The 25,615-nt window shown below is 44.7% G+C and overlaps 1 protein-coding gene across 1 annotated transcript in view; it reads left to right on the forward strand.

Annotated features, from left to right (window-relative positions):
* ABCG2 (ATP-binding cassette, sub-family G (WHITE), member 2) overlaps positions 16,427–25,615 on the forward strand; it is a 91,975-nt gene continuing 82,786 nt past the window's right edge. Inside the window, 1 exon segment of the mRNA NM_214010.1 lies at positions 16,427–16,484. The gene's annotated coding sequence lies outside the window, so the exon portion shown is untranslated.

The following is a 25,615-nucleotide window of genomic DNA, read 5'->3' on the forward strand; positions in this document are numbered from 1 at the left end:
CTGATGCCGAAACCAGACAAGGACAACACACACAAAAAATTTCAGGCCAGTATTTCTGATGACATATATGAAAAAAATCCTCAGCAAAATATTAGCAACCAAATTAAATTTGTGCAGACACTATGGAAAACAGTATGGAGGTTCCTCAAAAAATTAAGAATGGAACTGCCATATGATCCAGTTATTCCACTTCTGGGTATTATTCAAAGAATGTGAAAACACTAATTTTAAAAGATACATGCACCCCTATCCCTGTGTTCATTGCAGCATTATTTACAATAGCCACGATATGGAAACAACCTAAATGCCCATCAATTGATGACTGGATAAAGAAGATATGGTGTATATATATATACAAGGGAATTTTACTCAGCCACAAAAAGATGACACTTTGCCATTTGTGATAACATGGATGGACCTTGAGGATACTATATTTATTATGTGAAGTCAGACAAAGACAATAATATTTCATTCATATGTGGAATCTAAAAAATAAATGAAGAGTGATAATAAAACAGAAACAGACTAACAGATACAGAGAACAAACTAGTGGTTGGTTACCAGAGGGGAGAGGAGTAGGGAGAGGGGAGGACAGGTGAAGGTGACCAAGAGGTACAAACTACTGGGTATAAAATAAATAAAATACAAGGATATAATGTACAACACAGAGAATGTTGTCAGTGTTTTACAATAACTTTGAATGGAGTATAATCCATAAAAATATTAATTACCCTGTTGTACATTTGAAACATATAATATTGTAAGTCAACTATATGTCATCAAAATTTTTTAAGTATATAGGAGTTCCCATTGTGGCCCAGTGGTTAATGAATCTGACTAGGAACCATGAGGTTGTGGGTTTGATCCCTGGCCTTGCTCAGTGGGTTAAGGATCCTGCATTGCTGTGGCTCTGGCATAGGCTGGTGGCTATGGCTCCAATTAGACCCCTAGCCTGGGAATCTCCATATGCCGCAGGAGTGGCCCCAGAAAAGGCAAAAAAAAAAAAAAAAAATTTTTTTAAGTATATAGAAACTATGCACTATGACTGTATTGATGTCTAAAAGTAATTTGTAATTTGTAATACAGTTTACAAAACAAAACATTACAGTGTTGGCATAAGAACAGACATAGAACCTAGTGGAAGAGACTAGAGAGCCCAGGAATAAACACTTGTGTACTTGGGCATTGATGTTCAACAAAGGCTTCCATTCAATGGGAAAAGAAAAGTCTTTTTCAAGAAATGGTGTTGGGTCCTTGACTTCAAAATGTACTACAAAGCTACAGTAATCCAAACAGTATGCTACTGGCAGAAAACAGAATGGAAAGCCCAGGAATAAACCTAGAAATAAATATAGTGAATTAGTTTACAACAAAGGAGAAAAGACAACCTCTTCAATAAATGGTGTTGGGAAAACTAGACGGCTACATCCAAAAATTAAACTGGACTACTTTCTCATCTCATATAGAAAAATAAACTCATTCCTGGATCCTGTCTGCTCTGACTTCTTTTATGGTCAAGGATGTTTGCCATCACTTGGCACAGTTGATGAGGCACATGGAGAAATACTGTGACTCCAAGAAAATTAGGTGTAGAATAAGTACAATTCATTATTAGGGAAGGTGTGAGATTTAAAATGAAATTTAGGAGTACCCCTTGTGACTCAGCAGAAACGAATCTGACTAGTATTCATGAGGATGCAGGTTCAATCCCTGTCCTTGATCTGTGGGTTAAGGATCCAGCGTTGCTGTGAGCTGTGGTGTAGGTCGCAGATGTGGCTCAGATCTGGCATTGCTGTAGCTGTGGCATAGGCTGGCAGCTGTAGCTCCCATTAGACCCCTAGCCTGGGAACCTCCATATACCACAGGTTTGGCCCTAAAAAGACAAAAAAATAAAACAAATTAAGAAAAAGTTAAATTAAATTAAGTTTACTTTAAACTTTCTACAGTACTCTTTGATTTAATTATAATATTTATAATCTGCCTATATAAAGAAGTAAATAGCTTAAACTATTGGTTAAAGATGACATATGAGATAAATATGAAAATTAATTACCAAGATAGAGTCCATATCTTTGCACATATGAAAAATTTATGAAATACATATTAAAATATTTATGAATAAAATTATTTGCTCTCTGAAATTTATTTCAAAATAACCTGTAGGAAAGAGGGAGTAAAGGGGAGCATCAGTGAAACAACAGTTGACCACTAGTTGAGATCAGCACATAGGCTTCATCATACTGTTCTATTTGTGAAATGTTTGGAAATTTCCATAGTAGCAAGAAAAAGGGAACAAGATGACATACATTTGAGGACTTCTATTTTCAGCAGTATTGCAGAGTTAAAGGCCCTGAAACGACCAGCTACATAAAATCTTTTTTTTTTTTTTTTTTGTCTTTTTGCCATTTCTTAGGCCGCTCCCGCGGCATATAGAAGTTCCCAGGCTAGGGGTCGAATCGGAGCTGTAGCCACTGGCCTACGCCAGAGCCACAGCAGCTCGGGATCCGAGCCACATCTGCAACCTACACCACAGCTCACAGCAACGCCGGATCATTAACCCACTGAGCAAGGGCAGGGACCGAACCCGCAACCTCATGGTTCCTAGTCGGATTCGTTAACCACTGTGCCACGACGGGAACTCCCCAGCTACATAAAATCTAAAGATGCTTGATAAAATATTAAAACCACTCAAATGATTGGATGAGTTCCCTAAGGTCAGAATGGAGTAGAGACTAGGCAGGTAAACTAAGTTGTCTTTTGTTTGTTTGTTTTGTCTTTTTAGGGCCACATCTGCGGCATATGTAAGTTCTCAGGCCATGGGTAGAATCGGAGCTACAGCTGCCAGCCACAGCCACAGCAACTTGGGATCCAAGCCACCTCTGCCACCTGCACCGCAGCTCACGGCAACACTGGATCCTTAACCCACCGAGTGAGGCCAGGGATTGAACCTGCATCCTCCTGGATACTAGTCAGAATTGTTTCCACTGAGCCGTGATGGGAACTCCCAGGTAAACTAAGTTTTAAAGCCTTGGGTTTCCTGAGACTTGCAGTCTTCTTTGTTGAGACTCTGAATTGCATTGCAGAGGGGATGAGGACAAAGCCTGAGCTCACGTAAAAGAGAAACATAATGCCCAGGCCCAGGAGAGGTACACGCTCAGAAAGGACAGACTGGACAGGAAACCCACCCTGCAAAGGTGAACCACAAGAACACAGTTTTTCTTGGGCTGGGCTATGAATGAAGACATTTTAAAGGAGGAAAAAAATGTGTTGCCCTGAGAAATTGTAGCCACTGGCCAGATCTGTAGTTTGGAACCAAGTCCACATTCTTTCCATGGTCCAAAAACACAAGCCTGTAATTTAAGGAGTACCAGGACAGGTTGGAGTTCCCACCCTGGGGCAGTGGGTTAAGAATCCAACTGCAGCAGCTTGCATCACTACAGAGGTGTGGGTTCAATCCCTGGCCTGATGCAGCGGGTTAAGGATCCTGCATTGCTGCAGCTGTGGTGTATGTAGGTTGCCAGTATGGCTTGGATTCAATTCCTGGCCCAAGAACTTCCATATGTGAGGGTAAAGCCATTAAAAAAAAAAAAAAAAAAAAAAAAGAGTATCCCAAGTGTCTGAGAGAAGCGAAAACAGTCTTCCCCAAATGGGAACATACCCTCAACCAGGCCTCAATTCTAGACACAGCCAATAAAAAGTCACAAGGAAAAATTATAAAACAAAAATCAAGCAGAGAGTTCTGCTTTATAATTAATTATCAGAATTAAAATTAATTCTGCATGAGGTTTTTCCAGATTTAAAAAAGGCCTTGAGGAGTTCCCATCATGGCTCAGTGGTAATGAACTGGACTAGTATCCACGAGGATGTGGGTTTGATCCCTGGCCTCACTCAGTGGGTTAAGGATCCAGCGTTGTCATGAGCTGTGGTGTAGGATCCCATGTTGCTGTGGCGTAGGCTGGCAGCTGTAGCTCCAGTTCGACCCCTAGCCTGGGAACTTTGATATGCTGTGGTGCGGCCCTAAAAAGACAAAAATAAAAAATAAAAAAATGAAACAAGCATTGAAAACATGAGTGAGAATAGGAGACTGTCTAATGATCAGGTCAATTCGAAGAACAAAATATTACTTTGAGGAATTAAAAAAAAACCAACCTTACTGAAATTAAGAATTCCAGTGTATAGAAAGTTAAATGAAAAATTAATTTAACTGCATGGAGAATTAGTGACCTGGAAGATAAATGTGAGCAAATTATCCCAGGTGTAGTTTGGGGTGGGGGGATGTAGAAGAATGTGAGGAAGATTAAGAGGAGGAGAAGGAAGACCCATCAGACTGTATATGTGTCTCCCTGGTTCCCGCGGACAGAGCAGTCCATTGGCTAAATCCCTAGCCAGAGCTTAGCAGCACTTTTTTTTTTTATGAACGTGATTTATTTCATGATCAATCTTACAAATTGCTGAGGTTAGCAAGGCCAGGATTGTAGCTTGAATCTCACACATTCTGTTAAGGAACAGCCTGATTTGGGAAGCCCTGTTGTTGAGCAGAGAGCAGTGGACGAGGAGCCCCGGGTTATCCAGCAGTTATCCAGAGGCAGCAGGTGAGAGCAGGTCTTTCACAGGCAGAGGGCCACTTCAGTGGCTCCCAGTGTCCACTGCGCCCCTTTAGGGAGGCACAGAAGTCCCTAGAGGCACCAGGGAGGCACGATGAGCTGGAGACTGGGGCGGGGGGCATCACCACCCAGGTGCTGTGACTCTGCCTCATCATCCCCATCCATATACCCTAGGCAGAGCTGGCAGCACTTTCTCCCACTAACTCCACCCTTTATAAGTGGGCAGCCCCATCCCTGGGGCTTGAGTTCCCTTTATTTAACCACATTCCTTATCACTATTACTTGTTTCTAGACTCAAGGCCTTCAACCCAGAAACCTAGTCATTCTTACTATTGTGAGTTTCTTTCATGGAGGTATTTATCATGGTTTTGCAGTTGCGTAGATTTTCTTGCTTTTCTTCTTTTATTTGGATCCATTGTGGCTGAGGGGCGATTTTGAAGGTGAACACATTCATTCTACATTCTCTCTTTAAAGAATTTTTTAAAGCAGATTTTACAAGAAATAATAGTGTCATTATTTCTTCTTTCTTTTTCTTTCTTTCTTTCTTTCTTTCTTTCTTTCTCTCTCTCTCTCTCTCTCTTTCTTTCTTTCTTTCTTTCTTTTCTTCCTTTCCTTTTTAGGGCCACACCTCTGGCATATGGAGGTTCCCAGGCTACGGGTCTAATGGGAGCTACAGCTGCCAGCCTATACCACAGCCACAGCAACGCCAGATCTGAGCACATCTGCGATCTATACTCCAGCTCATGGCAATGCCAGATCCTTAACCCACTAGACGAGACCAGGGATGGAACCCGAAGCCTCATGGTTCCTAGTCAGATTTGCTTCCGATGTGCCATGACGGGAACTCCCATTATTTCTTATTTCATCAGCACTAATGTAAACAGCCAAAATAAGGCCATAAGTTGTTTATTGTCTGTATGACCGTGAGCAAGTTGCAGTTTCATCCTCCGCAAGACAGCAATTTTAATAGAACCCACCTAAGGGCATTGTTGTGAAGATTAAATGAGGTTTTAAAAAACCCGTAAAACCTAAAGGCTCTTAGAACACTGCCTGGCAAGTAGCAAGTACTCGATAAATATTAACTGTTATTATGGGTATTGGGTAAAAATTGAGGTTCCCTTATGTTTTCCAAATGTACATTATTTTTTAATCTTTATTCAACCCTGTGACATAGGTGTTATCACCCTTAATTTGAGGTAAGAAATTGAGGCACCCATGAGTCAAATAGCAAAAACTGTAGGTTGGGCGAATCTTGGGTACGTCTAGACTGGATGTTGGTTTTGTTACGTATTGAATAATGAATGTGTGTTTTTAATATGGGTGATGACATAGGGAAAACGAAAATATAATTCTGGGTGAGGCTGTACATGCTTGGCTTTGTTGACATCGTCTCATATATTAAGCCTGACAGAAGTGAAAAAAATTTGAAGACATCTTATAATGAATCACATGTCATTGAGCGCTATTACACTTTAACTCCAGCTCCCATGAATAAACGTTTATCCCTACAGACCATAAAATGTTTATAGTAGTCAGTAATGTATCATATGAAAGAGGTCAGTCTCGATAAAACCCTCTTCCATTTTTACAACATAGCAGATACAGGTAAGGGTGGATAAGCCCCTGAATTACATAAGATAAACTCAGTTTTACTATTTGGACAATAAACATTTCTCAGTTATCTGCTGTGTTCAAGGCCTTGAGCGAGGCAATATTTAAGAAACACACTGAGGACAAGGACATACTTTCTACCCTAGTAATTCTCATTCATGGCCCACAAGGCGTTCAGCTTCTCAGGTTTGTGACCTTGAAAGTCAGCTCTGTCCTTTGTCTCACACTTTCAATGTTCTGTCTGATACCAGGACTGCAAATTCTTCCTTTACCATATTCCTTTCGTGTCCCTTTTCTCACCAATTTCTTCCACTGCTGCTCTAGTTCAGTCTTTACTTTTTTCATTTCAAGATTGGCCCATCCCCCATCCATTCTATATATAAACAGACCAATCTTTCTAAAACACCTGTTGACAATGTCATCCCCCTACACTAAACTTTTAATGGTTTCTCACTCTCAAGATCAAGCTACATTCCTTGGTTTAGCATTCAAGACTTCCTCATTCTGCCGGTGTTTTACTGAGAATACACAGCCTTTGATCTGTTTCTTGGTGAAGAGGTTCCATAAACACTGTGCTACACATATTTTGCAATGATGAAACCTAATTAATAAACTTATTTTAATCTAGCATGCTCCCATCTCTCTTCTCCACATAACACGTATCCATAAAGTCATTTGTTTAAGTAAACTTTTAAATTGCAGTATAACATACGTACAGAAAAAGAGCTAAGTAAACGATTTGCTGTATATTTACAAAGTGAATACACTTGTAGATCTGCCACCCGGACCCACAAATACATATATATTTTATATGTACATATTTTATTTTATTTTTTTACTTTTTAGGGCTGCACCCACGGCGTAATGGAAGTTCCTAGACTAGGTGTCGAATCAGAGCTGTAGCTGCTGGCCTACACCACAGCCACAGCAATGCAGGATCCTTAACCCACTGAGCAAGGCCAGGGATTGAACCTGCATCTTCATGGATTCTAGTCAGATTCGTTAACTGCTGAGCGACGATGGGAACTCCGTTTGTACATATTCTAAAATATACATGTATATTTGTTTATTATCAACACCCCAGAAGTCTCCCTCATGTTCCTCCCTAGTCATTGTCCCTTCCAAAGATAACCACTCATCTCACTTCTGTTGCTTTACATGAGTTTTGCCTATTTTGGTTTTTTGGCTTGTTTATTTATTTACTTGCTTTTTAGGGCTCTACCCCAGTTATATGGAAGTTCCCAGGCTAGGGGTTGAATCGAAACTACAGCTGCCAGCCTCTGCTGCAGCCACCACCTACGCCACAGCCACAGCAATGTAGGGTCCGAGCTGTGTCCACCACAACTCACGGCAACACCGGATCCTTAACCCACTGAGCAAGGCCAGGGATAGAACCTGCAACCTCATGGATCCTAGTTGGGTTCATTAACCACTGAGCCATGATGGGAACTCCTGGCTTGTTTATTTTTTTTGAAATATAATTGACCTATGAGAAATACACAGACACACATGTATATATATAAACAAATATACAGATGTGTTTACTTTGGAAATAAACATCAAGCTGTTTACTTAAATTTTTCTGTACTTTGTCTATGTATGTGTTATACTTATTTTAAAAGTTTACTTAAACAGGGAGTTCCTCTCATGGCTCAGTGGAAATGAACTCAATTAGTATCCATGATGATGAAGGTTTGATCACTGGCCTCGAACAGTGGGTTAAAGATCTGGCGTTGCTGTGTAGTGTAGGTTGCAGATGCAGCTTGGATCCTGCATTGCTGTGGCTGGGGTGTAGCCTGGCAACTAAAACGCTAATTTGTCCCCTAGCCTGGGAACTTCCATGCGCCACAGGTACAGCCCTAAAAAGACCAAAAAAAAAAAAAAAAAAAAAGTTTACTTAAACAAAAGACATTAGAGGTAAGTGAAATTTCGTTTGGTGGACTCTCAAGACTTAACCTTTCAATCTGTTTTGCAGGGACAAATGTTACATCCTCTACCCTACTTTCTGACTTTGCAGGCTAATCATCTGTACGTAACTATAAAATTTTTTCTCCCTGCTATGCTCATTTTTTAGGGCTTGACTAAAAATGGTATTTATACCATGTGAATTGTATAACCAAATGAATTATTTATTTGGTCTTTTTGTCTACTATATAAAGAAATTTATATGAATCAAGGCAGTCTAGCTCTACATCTGGCCTCAACACCTCCACCACTTCCTGCGCCCCCAACCACAGTGTGCTGTCTTTCTCTGTGTTCATGCCTCCTTCCCTTCATATCTATTAAAGACATTGACAGCTGGTTGTCGGTACATCTCTTCTTTCCAAGACAGTCACTATCTTGGCAGGGTCTGTGTTCATTTGGATGACTAACCCATTGCCCTAGCTTCTGTGTTCCGACTTAACCTTCGGGGTAGGCAGAATTCTAAAGATCCCGTTCTCCCCCAGGGCCCCAAATTCCAGTTCATCCACTGGTTATTTAACCAAATGTTAATCTAGGGGCTAATCTGAGGAATTTTGCAGTTGTAATTCAAAGTCCCAAGTAACCTTACTCCAAAACGGGAGATTATCACTGTGGGCCTGATGTCATCACATCAGGAGGAAGGGAAGGGCAGTTCCCAGGTGGTGGAGTTGTAGGACCCTGCTGTGGCCTGGTCTGGGAAATGAGATCCCACGGCAAGCCACAGCGCCCCACAATAAAAAGGGGAGGGGGCGGCAGTGGGAGAGAGGAGATCCAAGAGATTAGAAGTTTGAGAAGGAACTGCTTTGAAGATGGAGAGGAGTCACTGGAGAGGGGGTGGGCAGCCCGCAGGAGCTGGTTGACTGACAGTCAGCAAAGGGGTAGGGACCTCCGTCCCAAGACTGCAAGGACTTGGGTTCTGCCAAACCTGCCCTTGGAAGCAGATTCTTCAGATAAGAATCTTCAGATAAGAGCCCAGCTGGCCGATACTTTGATTTGATCCTGTGATACCTATCCAGAGCAGAGCCCCGCCAAGCCCGCTTAGATTCCTGCCCTCCAGATTGCAGAAGAGTACATGAGTATTGTTTTATTTTATTTTTTATTTTTTTTTTTTTTTGTCTTTTGTCTTTTTGGTCTTTTGTTGTTGTTGTTGCTATTTCTTGGGCCGCTCCCGCGGCATATGGAGGTTCCCAGGCTAGGGGTTGAATCGGAGCTGCAGCCACCGGCCTATGCCAGAGGCACAGCAACGCGGGATCCGAGCCGCGTCTGCAACCTACACCACAGCTCACGGCAACGCCGGATCGTTAACCCACCGAACAAGAGCAGGGACCGAACCCGCAACCTCATGGTTCCTAGTCGGATTCGTTAGCCACTGCGCCACGACGGGAACTCCGAGTATTGTTTTAAAATGCTAAACTAATGGCAATTTCTTACTCAGCAGAAGATAAATATTCCATATTCATAATACTACTGTCACATTCGGACCTTGGGACCTTGACAAAACCTGCAGTGCTCAAGTGCCCATGGTGACTCAGCAGTAACGAACCCGATTAGTATCCATGAGGATGCCAGTTCAATCCCTGGCCTCTCCCAGTGGGTTAAGGATCTAGCATGGTTGTGGACTGTGGTGTAGGCTGCAGATATGGCTTGGATCTGGTGTTGCTGTGGCTGTGGCATAAGCTGGCAGCTACAGCTCTGATTTGACCCCTAGCCTGGAAACTTCCATATGCCTGAGGTGCCAGATGCAGCCCTAAAAAGGAAAAAAAAAACAGAAACAAAAACACAAAAACCCTGGAATGTAAAAATAAATGCCAATTTCCTATTCAGTAATTTCATCCTCCTGTTTCAGCTCTTCAGCCTCCAGTGACCCCTCTCTAGGCTCTCTTTCTACCTCTTCTTCCCAGTCCAGGGATCCAGTCTGAGCCACAGCTGTGGCAACGCTGGATCCTTAACCCACTGTGCCACAGCAGGAACTCCCTGGCCTTACTTTCTTATGATGAATCACTTCACCCACTCAATCTTTTGCTCCATTTTTCTCTTGCCTTACCTGCCCAGCAAAGCCACATCCTAGAATTTATTCAGCTTTCTAATCTGCTCTATCTTTCCTTCCTTGCGATTGGGAAATCCATGCCATTTGTGCCTTTGATTCTACCATGTTTATAGAGTCCAGTCTTAGGGGTTGTTGGTGCTGCTGTGCAATCTCTCTCTAGGTCCTTTGGAGGAAAAACTTTCTCTACCAATTTAGGCTGGGGGCAGTGGGGAGAGGAGCTGAAAGTTAATTGAGAAAAAACAGATTAGGAGTTCCCGACGAGGCTCAGTGGTTAATGAATCTGACTAGGAACCATGAGGTTGCCAGTTCGATCCCTGCTGTTGCTCAGTGGGTTAAGGATCTGGCATTGCCGTGAGCTGTGGTATAGGTCTCAGACACCGCTTGGATCTGGCGTGGCTGTGGCTGTGGTGTAGGCCGGAGGCTACAGCTCCAATTAGACCCCTAGCCTGAGAACCTCCGTATGCCTCAGATTCAACCCTAAAAAGACAAAAAAAAAAAAAAAAAAGGAAAAGGAAAAGACAGATTAAAAGAGAAAAGATGGAGTTCCCATCGTGGCTCTGTGGTTAACGAATCCGACTAGTAACCATGAGGTTGCAGGTTTGATCCCTGGCCTTGCTCAGTGGGTTAAGGATCCCGTGTTTCTGTGGCTGTGGTATAGGCCGGAAGCTAGAGCTCCGATTAGACCCCTAACCTGGGAAGCTGTGGGAAGCGCCCGTAGAAAAGGCAAAAAGACAATAAATAAATAAATAGAAAAAAGAAATAAAAGAGAAAAGATAAGGTCCTAGGGTTTCTCTGCCAGCTTAATAGGAGAAAGAGGGGTGGAGAGAAAGGGACTCTATTGGAAAACAAAGGATTTTTAGGAAAGACAAATGGCTTTCGGGGAAAGAAGCAAAGGATGACAGTGTGTTGTTTACGCAATTTTTCATCCAGGTGTGAGTGGTTGGTCTTCTACTCAGCAGTGAAGTTCCCTCGAGAGGGGATTTATACCAGCTTTACTGTCTGAGGGCTCTGCCTTTAATCAGATAAGGGAGGCTGCAGAAAGACTTCTTTCTTGACACAATTTTTAAAATTTTTATTTACTTATGTATTTTTTTCCCTTCCTTCCTCCCTCCCTCTCCATCTTTCTTTCCTTCTTTCTTTGGTTTTTAGGGGCTGCACCTGAGGCATGTGGAAGTTCCCAGGTGGAATCAGAGCTACAGCTGCTGGCCTACACCACAGCCACAGCAACGTCAGATCCCAGCTGTGCCTGAGACCTACACCACAGCTCATGGCAATGCCGGATCCTTAACCCACTGAGTGAGGCAGGGATCGAACCCGAAACTTCATAGATAGTAGTCGGGTTCGTTACCACTGAGCCATCATGGGAACTCCCTCTTGCTTTTCTTTTCTAATATTGATTCCTCTGAATTCTCATTCCATTCTGCTTTCCAAGATACCTGATTATACCAATTCACCGCCTCTTCTTTTGGCCTGTCCTCTTGACATGCACACTTACTCTGGCCTAATTTAAACCAAACAAATATTTTCTCTGAACCCCAAGATAGCCTTTCGGTATACTCTTTTGTCTCACTTTCCTTTTATAATGAGACCTTTGGGAAGAACTGTCTACACCCTGTTTGTTTCTTCACGTACATTTCAGTGCTCAAACCATTACAGACTGATGGTTCTCCCGCCAGTTTCATCAGAGGCCCCGGTAGCCGTAAGCAGAGCCGGGGAGGTCATGGTGCATACAGCATCTTGCACTGCCTTTTATTTGCTTCAGTTAAGCAGTAATGAAAATAAACAGGCTGGTATCCAATACAGATATTTTATATGTAACCCACATGGCACCAGGCTCATAGTAAGCCTGCCTGAAACCCGAACTTGCTGGGGGAAATTGACCCTGAGTTTACTACTTGGGGTAAGCATTAAGGAAGCGACTGGGTCCTTGCAAGCTCTTTGCACTTGGTGGCCAAGCAGGCAAATAGACTGAGAGCTCAGGGCAGCAGGGAGAGGCTTGGAGGATATTAAAAATCCTATGAGAGGATGAAGAGAACTCCATCGAAGAGCTTTGATAATAGGGTGCCTGACTGATGGAGTTGTAGGCCCAGGAAGTTTATTCCTTTAATGAGAAGACTGTTTTTGATTGTGCGTTGGTTGCCATTCTGTACAAATCATGTCCTTTATCAACACTAAATGAACTTGTAACCTCTCCCTGTGCTTGACATCCCATCAAGCACTGATAACCCTTGTGAAAACCCTATAAGCAAGACTCTCACTGGTGTGATTATTGGAAAGGAATATTGGTCCCTCTCTTCCCTCTGAAACAGCCTCCTAGTTGTGTTAGTACTTTTCAAAAGTGAGGCTAAAGTGATTTCCTGAACGAATCTGTTTCCTTTACCGGAAGGCATCTTCTGTTTCGTCTAGTGAAGTCCATGTGCCCTGCCTACCACAGCACCTGATGCCATCTCACGCCTTCCAGTGCCCACTTAAGCTTTCTAACGTGTGCGTTAAGGGCATGGACTCTAGAGGGCCCCAAAGTTTTTCAGTTAGGATTGTAAAAAAGATCTTAATTTTGACAATTCTGTGGTTTGACTGCAAGCTACAGAAAACATGACTGTGATGTCAGCCAGCTTGGAGACAATCCAGCAGATCAAGGATAGCACCACAGATCCAGGCTCTGTTTACTGAATCTGCCGTCTAAGAAATTAATAGAAAGAAATAGGGAAAATTTTTTATTTGAGAATTTACAAATAAGCCACAAGAGATCAGTAAACATTAAAAAAGCTTACTCTGCTAAGTCAAAGAAATATAAAACACTGATAGGTCGTTTGTTATCAAATTGAAAAAAAGTATTCTGTCCAGTATTTGTGAGAATTAGGGGAACAAGCCATCTTTTATTTTAATTTTTATTTTTATGTAATGATTTTTATTTTCTTTTTTCGTTATAGCTGTGGGGTATTTTTATATAATGATTTTTTTTTCAATAAGCCATCTTTTAAATTGTTTGGACATGGAGTTCCTGTCGTGGTGCAGTGGTTAAGGAATCCAACTAGTAACCATGAGGTTGCAGGTTCAATCCCTGGCCTTGTTCAGTGGGTTAAGGATCTGGTGTTTCCATGAGCTGTGGTGCAGGTTGCAGACGTGGCTCAGATCTTGAGTTGCTGTGGCTCTGGCATAGGCCGGCACCTACAGCTCCCATTAGACCCCTAGCCTGGGAACCTCCATATGCCATGGGAAGTGGCCCTAGAAAAGGCAAAAAGACAAAAAACAAACAAAAAATAAATTGTTTGAACACTTAATTTGGCACAAATTTTTTGTGGAAAATTTGGCTCTGTGTATTACATTTTTTTAAATGAGTGTACTTTTTGCCTCAGCAATTCCCTATCTGGAATTTATCTGGGTATATGCAATGACATTCATGCAAGGATGTTTTGTGAATAATAGGAAGATTGTTTAAACTAATTATGGTACATAACAAATGACTGAATACTGTTCAGTTGTAGAAAGAGGAGTTCCCATTGTGGCATAAGGGAAATGAATCCGACTAGTAACCATGAGGTGGTGGGTTCGATCCCTGGCCTTGCTCAGTGGGTTAAGGATCTGGCGTTGCCGTGAGCTGGGGTGTAGGTCGCAGATGCAGCTCAGATATGGTGTGGCTGTGGCTGTGGTGTAGGCCAGCAGCTACAGCTCTGATTCAACCCCTAGCCTGGGAACCTCCATATGCTGTGAGTATGGCCCTAAAAAGCAAAAAGCAAAAAAAAGTTTTAGAAAGATAATGAGTGACAGGGAACCATGTTTGCAATATAGCAGTTTTACAAAAAAATAGCTACCATCTTTTGAGTGCTAACCAATGATAATGACTTTATACACAGCATCAGTGCTTTATATATACATTATCTCATTTAATCATTGTAATAACTACCTTGCAAGATTTCCCCTATTACCAGTAGCCACCTAAAGACTAATAAGTAGTTCAAATCTCCAGGGTTTGGAAGAACCAGGATTCAGACACAGCCTATCTGACTGCAGAGATGACTTTCATCTCTGTACTTTGTATATAAGCCTGTTTTTGTTTTTTAAGAAAATGTGCGTGCATATAAAAACACCAAAAGAAAATTTTTGTTGTTGTTGTTGTTTTGTCTTTTTAGGGCCGAACCCACAGCATATTGAGGTTCCCAGGCTAGGGGTCCAAACAGAACTGTAGCCACCGGCCTACATCGCAGCCACAGCAACTTGAAATCCGAGCCACGTCTGCTATGTACCTCACAGCTTGCAGCAATGACAGATGCTCAACCCACTGAGTGAGCCCAGGGATCGAACCCACGTCCTCATGGATGCTAGTTGGGTTTGCTAACCACTGAGCCACAACGGGAACTCCTAAAGCAAAAGGTACGTGACTAATTGATTACAGGTGATTTTCATTTTATTCTTTCTTAATATGTAATGAGAGAAAAAGAAGTTTAGTTAAATGGGAAGGGAAAAGTGCCAGATTAAGAATACATTTGGTGGGAGTCCCAATATAACCAGGCTCTATAAACACTGGGCGGTTACTCTGTTCAGAGAAGTCATGAGCTAGAGAGCAGAGTGGCCTGAGAAACTGTGAGTCACCCATTATCCTCCTAACTTTTGACCTTGTGCAGAATGGTCCCCTCTGGGCCCGATGACTCACCCATAAAATTAGGAAGGCTGTCTCTAGATTCTACCCTTCCTAATAGTCTGTTGCCTAAAATACCCAAACATTCAATGAGGAAACAGCATTTGAAAATAATTAGCCCAAAATAAATGCTAACTTATAAGCTAAAATGACTCATTTCTTTACAATACATTTATGAAATGCTGACTTTAGTCAGAATTTTTCAGACAGAATTCGATAGCAGTGATCAGCTTGAGAAAGTATTAAGATGAGGTTAGGAACCCTTTTTATGAATCTGCACAATCGCTTTCCAGTTTTTCCACACATCAGTGTACTAAACAGAAGTACTTATTACAAGAGTGGGAAGAACACATTTAACCTGTACATAGTGGAGTTTCTGGAGTGGCCCAGCAGAAACGAATCTGACTAGTATCCATGAGGATGCAGGTTCCATCCCTGGCCTCGCTCAGTAGATCAGGGATCCTGCCTTGCCGTGAGCTGTGGCGAAGATCACAGGCAAGGCTGGCTTGCTGTGGCTGTGGTGTAGGCCACCAGCTGCAGCTCCCATTTGACCCCTAACCTGGGAACCAACACATGCTGCGGGTGCGACCCTAAAAAGACAAAATATACATATAGGTAGATTGAGACACACTGTTCATAGTAATATTTACAGAAAAAAACCCTTGGGGTCAGCGTCCCCTTGTGCTTAGAGGCGTAGAACACCAGCAGCGACCCAATCCATCCAGGTGTTCATCAGCCCAGGTAGCGTCCTGGGGTTTCCAGGGCTAATCGCCACTGTCCATTTCATACAGGCTCTCGAGGCGGGAGTTTCTGCTTTGTCCCTGCATGCTCTGGGATACTCATTTCTGTGACCCGGGCCCCGCGGGCAGGAGACAGTCCGGTTCAGCGCCCAGCTGGATCCGATCACAACACTTGCATGCGCTCCGCCCGGGCGCCGGGCGCTTATCGCCCCGGGCAGGCGGCGCTACGCCTTCCGCTGGCCTGCGGGCACTGACCTGGAGGACCAGGGGCGCGAGGGAGGGGCCGCGGTCCTGCGCACTCACCGCCCACTGCCCGAAGCGTGCGAAGTGAAGCCGGCGTCGGGGCTCCCTGCGCTCGTCCCTCGCCGCCCCGACCGCGCGGGTTGCTGCCGCCGCCCTAGACCGTGATTGTAACGCGGAGCTGGCCCTTTCCCAGGCCGGCCGCTGCGCCTGTGAGTGCGGGGAGCGCGCGGGCGCGGGGGTGGGCTTCGGGCTGGGCCGTGGGCGCCGGTCGGGGAGGGTCGCCCCCGCCGGACTTTGCCCCGGGCGCGGGCTGTGTCCTGAGTCCTGCGCCGGTGCAGACCGAGTCCCAAGCGCGTGAGACCGGAGAGGGAGTCCCCGGCGGTCGGACTCCCTGGCTGGGGAGACGCTGGACGGAGGCAGCCTGGAAAGCAGCCGGGGAGTTTTTGGAAAAGGTCTTCACCGTTTAGAGAGCACAGCACAGGTGCTTGATGTCGTTGTAAGTGGGACCTGCTTCCGCAGGGTATGTTTGGTCCCGCTGACTCATCTCAGCGTTTATATAAATGATTGTTAGTGCTCTGCCTCTGAGCATAAGAGTTCCTGAGATTGGAGCCCTTGGTTGAACTGAACCGTTATTAAGCTGAGTAAGTATATTGTGAAAGCCGATTGGGATGTGTGTGGCTTGAGAGGTCCGTGGGTATTGCGTGTTCATTTGGTGGACAATAGGAAACTGTACTACTGAAATGATTAGGTTTTCATTAGTTCCTTCCAGTTTCACTTGAAAGTGAGTCTGAAACAGACTGAAAAAAATTTTTTTTCGTTTCATTTTGTGTTCTTTTTCTTGGCCACCACGAGGCACACAGAGTTCTGGTTCAGGGATCGGATCTGAGCTGCACTTGCTTCCTAAGCTGCAGCTGCAGCAACACAGGATTCACAACCCACTGTGCTGGAGGGGATCAAACCAGCATCCCAGTGCTCAGATCCCCTTGTGCCACAGAGGGAACTCCAGATAACACATTTTTTTTTTTTTTTTTTTTTTTGGTCTCTTTGTCTTTTTTTTTTTTAGGGCTGCACCCGTGGCACATGGATGTTCCCAGTCTAGGGGTCCCAGACCGAAAATTTTGACTCTTTCTCAGGAAACAATGCCTTGGGGCAGCTGATTCCATGTCTGGTAGGGTGTATGTAAAGAGCTGGTTGGTAAAACTCTGGCTTTTTCCCAATTGTGTAAAGCTACAGTTGATATTGGATGGATAAAAACTTACTGAGGATGGAAGTGGGAGAGAAATTTGTTGATGTTAATACTTTTAAAGGGATTAACCAATATATTCTACGTCTTTTTCTTCTCCCCAGGACATAAAGTTTGTCCACAACTTTGGATGTTTTGCTAAAGTTACTGAGCTCCCTTTTGTAATTTTTCTGTGGGTAGTTGACTTTTAATAACTAACTACAAAAATTAACTGGCTTATTACAATATTTGTTTAAGATAATACTGAAGACATGAGAATACAGAAACTATATGGCAAAAGAAATGAGATTTTAAATCTAGCAAACAGTTAAAAAAATACTGGTAAAGGTGAATTACATTTCTTGCTTAATAGTAGAACTATAAAAGCTCATTCCACTTTCAGAAAAAAAAAGCATATTCATAGTAACAAATATTTATTGGTCATCTTTGTTCCATCCTGGGCATTCAGCAAGAGTTCCCTTGAAAAACACTTTTTTTTTTTGCATCCAAATGGTATTAAAATGCACTTACATCCAAAATGGATTTCTGCATTTATTTATTTATTTTTTCACATGTGTGCCATGTGGAAGTTCCCAGGCTAGGAGTCAGATCCCTGCACAACAGCCACAGCAATGCCGGATCCTTAACCCACTGGGCAGGGCCAGGTATCGAACCCTCATCGTCATGAATACTAGTTGGGTTTGTTACCCCTGAGGCGCAATGGGAACTCCTCAGCATTTATATTTATTAAGCATTCATGAAGCTTTGAGGAGAAGAGATGGAAAATAAAATACCTCTAGAGTCCCTGTGGGGGAGCACATTGGAACGGATGTGGGGAGCAGGTTAAATTACATCCTGGAGGCTAAAATAAAAAGGGAAGAGGAGAATTCAGGCAGGAAATATACCATGTCCTTGGAGAAGCTTCTCCCAGCGCCTGCTTCTGCTGGCAAGTCTGGCATCACAGCAGGATGCAGAGGAGACTGAAGAATGGCGGTGGGAGCGCCTCCTGGGTGCCCGCCCCATAGACCATGCAGTGGCACGTGTTCTAGGACAGCTTGCTGTGGTGGTCGCTTTCCTCGCTGTGTCCTATGAGAGGCCCTTGTTGGCTGCTGAGGCTGCCGTTGGATGGTTTGGGGCTTGCTGGGGACGAAATCGAGATTTGTGTAGCGGAGTGGGTGGACCTCGGGCTCTTTGGACAGACACCCGGTATTTCTCTCAGGTGTGTTTGGCAGCAGGTGAAGGTTCTGTCAAGCGGGACGCTTTATTCTGTGTTGCCTACTGGGGTGAGAGGTGAGGGTTGAGATCTTTTGGTGCAAATTAAAGAACCTGAATGGCCATCTTCTCTGGAGGTGATAGGATATCTAGACCTGTAGGAAGCTGAAGTCTATCCCGTAAAAAATCAGTTCCCAGTTCACCAATATTGACAGAGTGTCTGGATGATCTGGGCCTCATGTTTTTCCCCAACAGCAGCTTCATGACTTAGAATTCACGCATTGTACAGTTCACACCTATTCAGAGTGGACAGTTTGTTCGGCCGTCACATGTGCATGATCCTCTCCCCTAAAAACCCATTCCCTCTCACTCCCCCTTCTCATGATAGTCCCCTCGCCCCCTGCAGTGTTTTGGAAGCAGGTATTCTGCTTCACTGGGAGACCGTGTCTCGAGCCACATAGTTAGGTTGTTTGTAGGAAGAAAGGAAATATACAGAGAACCGCAGCATTGAAAGTTGGGGGTGTTCTGCGGTGTAGACTGGGGGGGGGGGTGTGGGCAAAGCAGAGGCACTGCCCTGGCCCTGATTTCAGTGAAGAAGTTTTGTTTTCGGCAAGCAGCCTGGGGTGAAGTCTTGGCGAGATCAGAAGCCCCGTGGACAATGCTGATCCCTATCTCAGTCCCTTGGGCTTGCAGCTGAAAAGACTGGTTACTCTTCAGAGCAGTGATTGGCTGGAAGGTAGTGTTTGGGGCAGGTAGCTTTAGGTAGTTCTGTGATTACAGGGGCGCTGAGTTCATAAGTGGGAGGATAAGATTGGGAGTCTCTAGAGAGCAGCAAGCCCTGTGATCTCCCTCGGAGGACGCTTGAGCTGAGGGTCTTACAAGGAGAGAGGAAAGACTGCCTGAGAGGTACCCCCACGTGGGACACCTTTTCGAGGGAGGTAGGTCCCCTGTCTCCCTGTCCTGCACAGCCTGGCCCTGGCCCCACCCGGACCTGACCCTAGGGGGAAAGAGGGGAGAGAGAAGTTACCGGGCCGTAGAAAAATCCTTAGAAAGGGAGCAGGAAGTGTCTCATTTTACCCTTTTCCCGCCACCATGCCGTATTCGTTTGGAATGCCTTAAGACAAGGTGTTCAGGTCCGCAGCGTAATAAAGGGACATGGCCATTAACCGTGGTAAGTGCTTGCTGTGTGCAAGGGGCTTGCTTTTACCTGCAGTCTCATTTGATGCTCACCCTGAACCTTGTGGGGTGGGGCTGGGGCTGGGAGACTGGAGTTGCCTCTGTTTTTAATTATAGTTGACTTACAGTTTTATCGTTCCAGGCTCTGCTGTGCAGTAAAGGGACTCAGTCAGGTGTACACACACATTCTTCTTTTCTGTCCTTTCCGTCATGGTCTATCCCAGGAGACGGGCCGGGGTTCCCTGGGCTGGACAGGAGGACCTTGTTGTTTATCGTGCTGAGAACGATGGTTTGCGTCTTCTGACCCCAAACGCTCGTCTGTCCCAGTCCCGCCCCCTCCGCCCTCGTCCTCTAGGTCTGTGAGTCTGTCTCTGTTCTGTAGACAGGTTCATTTGTGCCGTATTTTAGATTCCACATGTAAGTGAGATCACGTAGTATTTGCCTTTCTCTTCCTGACTTACTTCACTTAGTAGAGAGTCTCTGGGTCCATCCACGCGGCTGCAAGTGCCATTCTTCTTCTCTTTATGGCGGATAGTATTCCCCTTTACAAATGTGCCATGTCTTTTTAATCCGTTCATCTGCTGAGGGACCCTTGGGTTGTTTCTGTGTCTTGGTTATTGTGAACAGTAGTGCTGTGAACGTCGGGGTACATGTGTCTTTTGGACTTAAAGTTTTTTGTCTGAACATATGCCCAGGAGTGGGATTGCTGGCTTATAAGGTAGTTCTGTATTTAGTTCTCTAGGACTCTCCATCCTGTTTTGCATCGTGGTTGTACCTGGGTTTCGTATTTGTAGAGGAAGAGGCTGAGAATTCACAAAAATAAATTAAAAATAGCTGGGGCAAAAAGACCACATTGAACTTTATTGAAGTTTAATTTTTTTTTCCTCTCCCTCCCCGCTCCATCCCACTTGTCTCACATTTTCCCTCCCTGTTCACAGAGCAGCTCACTGTAAAGGCAGAGACGTGAAGAGAGTGTGTGTGTTGATAGGGAGTAGAGGAGTCTGGGCTTAACTTGGTTGTAATAAACGCTGCCGTTTCTTCATTTTCTACTTTTTTTTTTTTTTTTTTTTTTTTTTTTGCTTTTTAGGGCCATGCTCGAGGCATATGGGGGTTCCCAGACTAGGGGTCAAATCGGACCTACAGCTGCCGGCCTACACGACAGCTCACAGCAACGCTGGATCCTTAACCCGCTGAGCAAGGCCAGGGACCGAACCTGCAACCTCATGGTTTCTAGCCGGCTTTGTTTCCGCTGTGCCACGACGGGAACTCCTCATTTTCTGTTTTTGCTGAAGTCCCTTCATCCCTCTGGATGACAGTTTCTTCCAGGGACTGGAGACGATAGGAGTTTGGATGGGAAGGATCTGGTTTGATTCATCGAGTCGAAAGTGCCAGGGTAAGAGCACAGAGTGTTAAGTGCGTGCTGAGAATACTTGGGTTTCTTATGTGACTCAGAAGTGAAGCGTTCCGCAAACTGTCATCCACTTTGATTTATAGCCTTTCTGATCCATTTGTCCTGTTTCATAGCGTGGAGGTACTGTTGTATGTCCTTCCAGAAGACCTCAGGCCATAGTTACCTCCAACGAAACGTGCGCGTCCGACACTGGAAAGCAGGAGGCTAAGTGTAGTTAAAAATCCATTGGTAGCATTTCCATCGTACCCAAATCGAATAGTTCTGTTACTGCCATGCCAGCCTGTTCACCGCTGCCGTGGAGAATGGAAGCTGCGAGCAGACCCGAGCAGTGTTTACACACGCCCAGATACAGAGCCAGCACCCCAGGGCCCTCCCAGATACAGAGCCAGCATCCCAGGGCTCGCCCAGATACAGAGCCAGCATCCCAGGGCCTCCCCAGATACAGAGGCAGCACCCCAGGGCCCACCGACTCACCTGGTTGCTGCAGTAGAGATCCATCCTTGCGGCTTGGCTGTTTCCTGAAGCTACAAACTACTCATTGTGTTCTCGTTTCCTACTTAGATCTGTGTCTTTTCTCTCCCCCAGCAAGATGTGTTCTATCTTGGCTCCTAAAATGCCACCCCAACCCAGAGGTAAATTCAAGGGGCTTGAATTTTTCAACAAGAATAAAATTGCTGGGAGTTCGTGTTGTGGCTCAGCGATGACGAACCCAGCCAGTATCCGTGAGGTTGTGGGTTCGATCCCTAGCCCCACTCAGCGGGTTAAGGATCCAGCATTGCCCTGAGCTGTGGTATAGGCCACAGACATGGCTCGGATCCCGTGCTGCTGTGGCTGAGGTATAGCCTGGCAGCTGCAGCTCCAACTCAGCCCCTAGGCTGGGAACTTCGATGCCCCGAGGGTGCGGCCCTAAAAAAAAACAAAAACAAAAACCCAGAAAGTGACACCCCACCCCCAACAGGCATTTCCTTACTTCCTGGTATTGGAAAATGCTCTAGGTTCGTTTTTGTGTCTTCCATGCCCCAGCTCTGGAACCAGCCATTTCTCCAAGACCGTCGGTTCCCTTTTTGAGAGGCTGTTAGAAGAAGTCCAGATCTGGGTACGGGGTATGTTGCAGGTGTTCCCTGGAGCTTCTTAGGTTTAATAGACCTGTGACCTAGCAAATGCTTCTGTACAAAGGTGAGCAACACCTTAAATTTCAAACACTCTAGAGGCCCAGATTAGAGTGTCAGTTTGGGTTCAGTCTCTCATCAGAAAGGAATTCAATTGGCAGGGCTTAGAATTTAACTATGTATTGATTTGTTTGTTTCTGTCTTTTTGTCTTTCTAGGGCCGCTCCATGGCATATGGAGGTTCCCAGGCTGGGGGTCGAACCTGAGCTGTTGCCGCCAGCCTACACCACAGCCACAGCAAAGTGAGATCCGAGTCCTGTCAGCGACCTACACCACAGCTCACGGCAAAGCCAGATCCTTAACCCACTGAGGGAGGCCAGGGATCAAACCTGAAACCTCATGTTCCTGGTCAGATTCGTTAACCACTGAGCTAAGATGGGAACTCCATGGGCTTAGAATTTGAAAAGATCCCAGTTTTTCTCAAATGATGACCCTAAGTGCTTGCGAAACAAACAGAATGATCACATTAATTTTTATTTATTCAGGCTCTAATAAGAAAGTAGGATTTTTTTTTTTTCTTAGGGCCTTTCCCTTGGCATGTGGAAGTTCCCAGCCTAGGGGTCGAATTGGAGCTGCAGTCACAGGAACGCCAGATCACAGCCACCTCTGAGACCTACACCACAACTCACAGGCAACACAAGATCCTTAACCCACTAAGCGGTACCATGGATTGAACCCAGGTCTTGGTGCTTCTGAGACACTTTGGATCCCATCGCACCACAGTGGGAACTCCCATGCTAGCTTACTTTTTTTTTTCTTTCTTTCTTTCTTTCTTTCTTTTTTTTTTTTTTTGTCTTTTTAGGGCCATACCTGAGGCACATGAAAGTTCCCAGGCTAGGGGTCAAATTGGAGTTGCAGCTTCTGGCCTACGCCACAGCCACACCAGATCAGAGCCTCGTCGGAGACCTACACCATAGCTGACAGCAACACCGATCCTTAACGAACTGATCAAGGCCAGGGATTGAACCTGTGTCCTCATGGATTCTAGTCAGGTTCATTACTGCTGAGTCACAATGGGAATTCCTAGCTTACTTTTAATAGTGAAATTCATTTACTCAATTTAACTTTATTTAATCTTAGCCAGTCCTGAATCTGTACAGAACTCTTTACAAGGTTCTGTTTCCACAGAGCAAGCTTTTGTAACTTTCTATTTTATCCTATTGCTTTTTTTTTCTTTTTTTCCTCTCCTTTTCCTTTGATAAAAGATGTTTGCCTTACAAGCTGTTGTTGTGTCAATTGCATTAACTAGAATTAATGTATTAACTACAATTCCTGTCCTCTTTTTTTTTTTTTTTTTTTTTTTTTAATCTTTTGTCTTTTTAGGGTCCCACTCTTGGCACATGGAGGTTCCCAGGCTAGGGGTCTAATCGGAGCTGCAGCTGCCGGCCTACACCACAGCCACAGCAATGCTAGATCTAAGCTGCGTCTGTGACCTACAGCACAGCTCATGGCAAAGCCAGATCCTTAACTCACTGAGGGAGGCCAGGGATCCAACCTACAACCTCATGGATCCTAGTCAGATTTGTTTCTGCTGCGCCATGATGGGGACTCCAAGGATTCCTGTCTTCTTAAAACCTTAATTTTAGTAAAAACTAAGAAGTAAGCAATTATAAATTGTCTTTCATATTATTATTCTGTAGATTGGCAAAATCACAAATACTCTTGATGATTTCTAGAAAACGTGTGCTTTTTTTTTTCCCACTGTACCTGAGGGATGTGGAAGTTCCTAGGCCAGGGATTGAACCACCGCCACAGCAGTGACAATGCTGGATCCTTAACCACTAGGCCACCAGGGAACTCAAAACGTGTGCTTTTTTTTCTAGAAAAATTTTCCGTGTGTCATTGTTGCAGAAACTCAGCCTCTGTCCACCAGTGCTGATGCCCTAAAACCTTGCCCTTTTGGGCTTGGGGAAAAACTGGGGGGAGTTTTATAGTCTAAGAGGAGACAATCAGGGTATCAGATAAGAATCAAGGTTGGTACAAACATGCACTCCCCTTTCTTTCGGGGGAATCTTGGTCGTGGAAGCTGGCATGGAGAGATCTCCCTGTGATCCTGCTGGTGGTCTTCTGGGTGATTCAGTCTTGACCTTTCCTAGAATAATGACACAAAGGAAAGGCATGTAGATCAGAGATTAGGACAAACTAGGAGAGTTGCTGAACAACATCAGGTGCTTAGCCGTCTTGAACCCACAGGCAATTGTGTTCAGGGTGCCTGATCTTTAATTGTCAGCAGTGGTGTGCAGGGTGCGATCAAGCAGGGGAGAATCACAAGCAAGGGCTGGCAAGTATTCATTTCCGTCTGTTCCTGATGCCTCCATCATTATGTGTATCCCTTGAGGGGGAACCAGGACCCTGCCCCAAGGCTGCCCCATTGTTTCCAGACTGCTCCTCCTTTCTGTCTGCATCCCCTCCCTTCCCCGATTAGCAGCTGTTTGAACCTGCCCTTTGGAACCCAGGGAAGGTCGTGGAGGCTGAAGCTTAGCCCCTAAAAACAAGCAATGGGGGGCCCAGAAAGGCTTGTGTGCCCGGGAGTCCCTCAGGGCACATTCCTACGATGAATACTTAATGTTTCAGTGTTATTTTATTTGGGAATGATCTAGACACTTAATAAATTTCCATTACTTAATTTAACTTAGCAAAACTCTACAGTCTTAAGTCACCAAACATTTGGAGATGCTATTTTTATTTTTTATTTTTAATTTTTTTTGGTCTTTTGTCTTTTTATTTTATTTTTTTTAATTTTTAAATTTTTTTGTCTTTTTGCCATTTCTTGGGCCGCTCCCACAGCATATGGAGGTTCCCAGGCTAGGGGTCGAATCGGAGCTGTAGCCACTGGCCTACAACCAGAGCCATAGCAACACGGGATCTGAGTTGCATCTGCAACCTACACCACAGCTCAGGGCAACGCCAAATTGTTAACCCACGGAGGAAGGGCAGGGATGGAACCCCCAACCTCATGGTTCCTAGTCGGACTCGTTAACTGAGCCACGACGGGAACTCCTCTTTTGTCTTTTGAGGGCTTTTTAGGGCTGTACCTGGGGCATATGGAGTTTCCCAGGCCAGGGGTTGGATTGGAGCTACAGCCGCAGGTCCACGCCACAGCCACAGCATCTTGGGATCTAAGCCCCATCTGTAACATACACCACAGCTCACAGCTTCGCTAGATCCTTAACCCACTGAGTAAGGCCAGGGATCGAACTCCCAACCTCATGGTTCCTAGTCGGATTCGTTAACCACTGAGCCACGTCTGGAACTCCTGTACCACATCTTCTTATCTGTTAATGGACATTTAGGTTGTTTCCATGTCTTGGCTATTGTGAATAGTGCTGCTATAAACGTAGGGGTGCATGTATCTCTTTGAATTATAGTTTGTTCAGATATATGCCCAGGAGTGGGATTGCTGGATCATACAGTAGTTCTTTATTTAGTTTTCTGAGGGACCTCCCTATAGTGGTTGTACCATTTACATTCCCACCAGTAGTGAAGTTGTGTTTCCTTTTCTCCACCACCTCTCTAGCCTTTGTTATTTATAGACTTGTTAATGATGGCCATTCTCACTGCTGTGAGGTGGTACCTCCCTGTA

This window comes from Sus scrofa, chromosome 8 (genome assembly GCF_000003025.6).
Source record: "Sus scrofa isolate TJ Tabasco breed Duroc chromosome 8, Sscrofa11.1, whole genome shotgun sequence".
Classification (NCBI taxonomy): Eukaryota; Metazoa; Chordata; class Mammalia; order Artiodactyla; family Suidae; genus Sus; species Sus scrofa.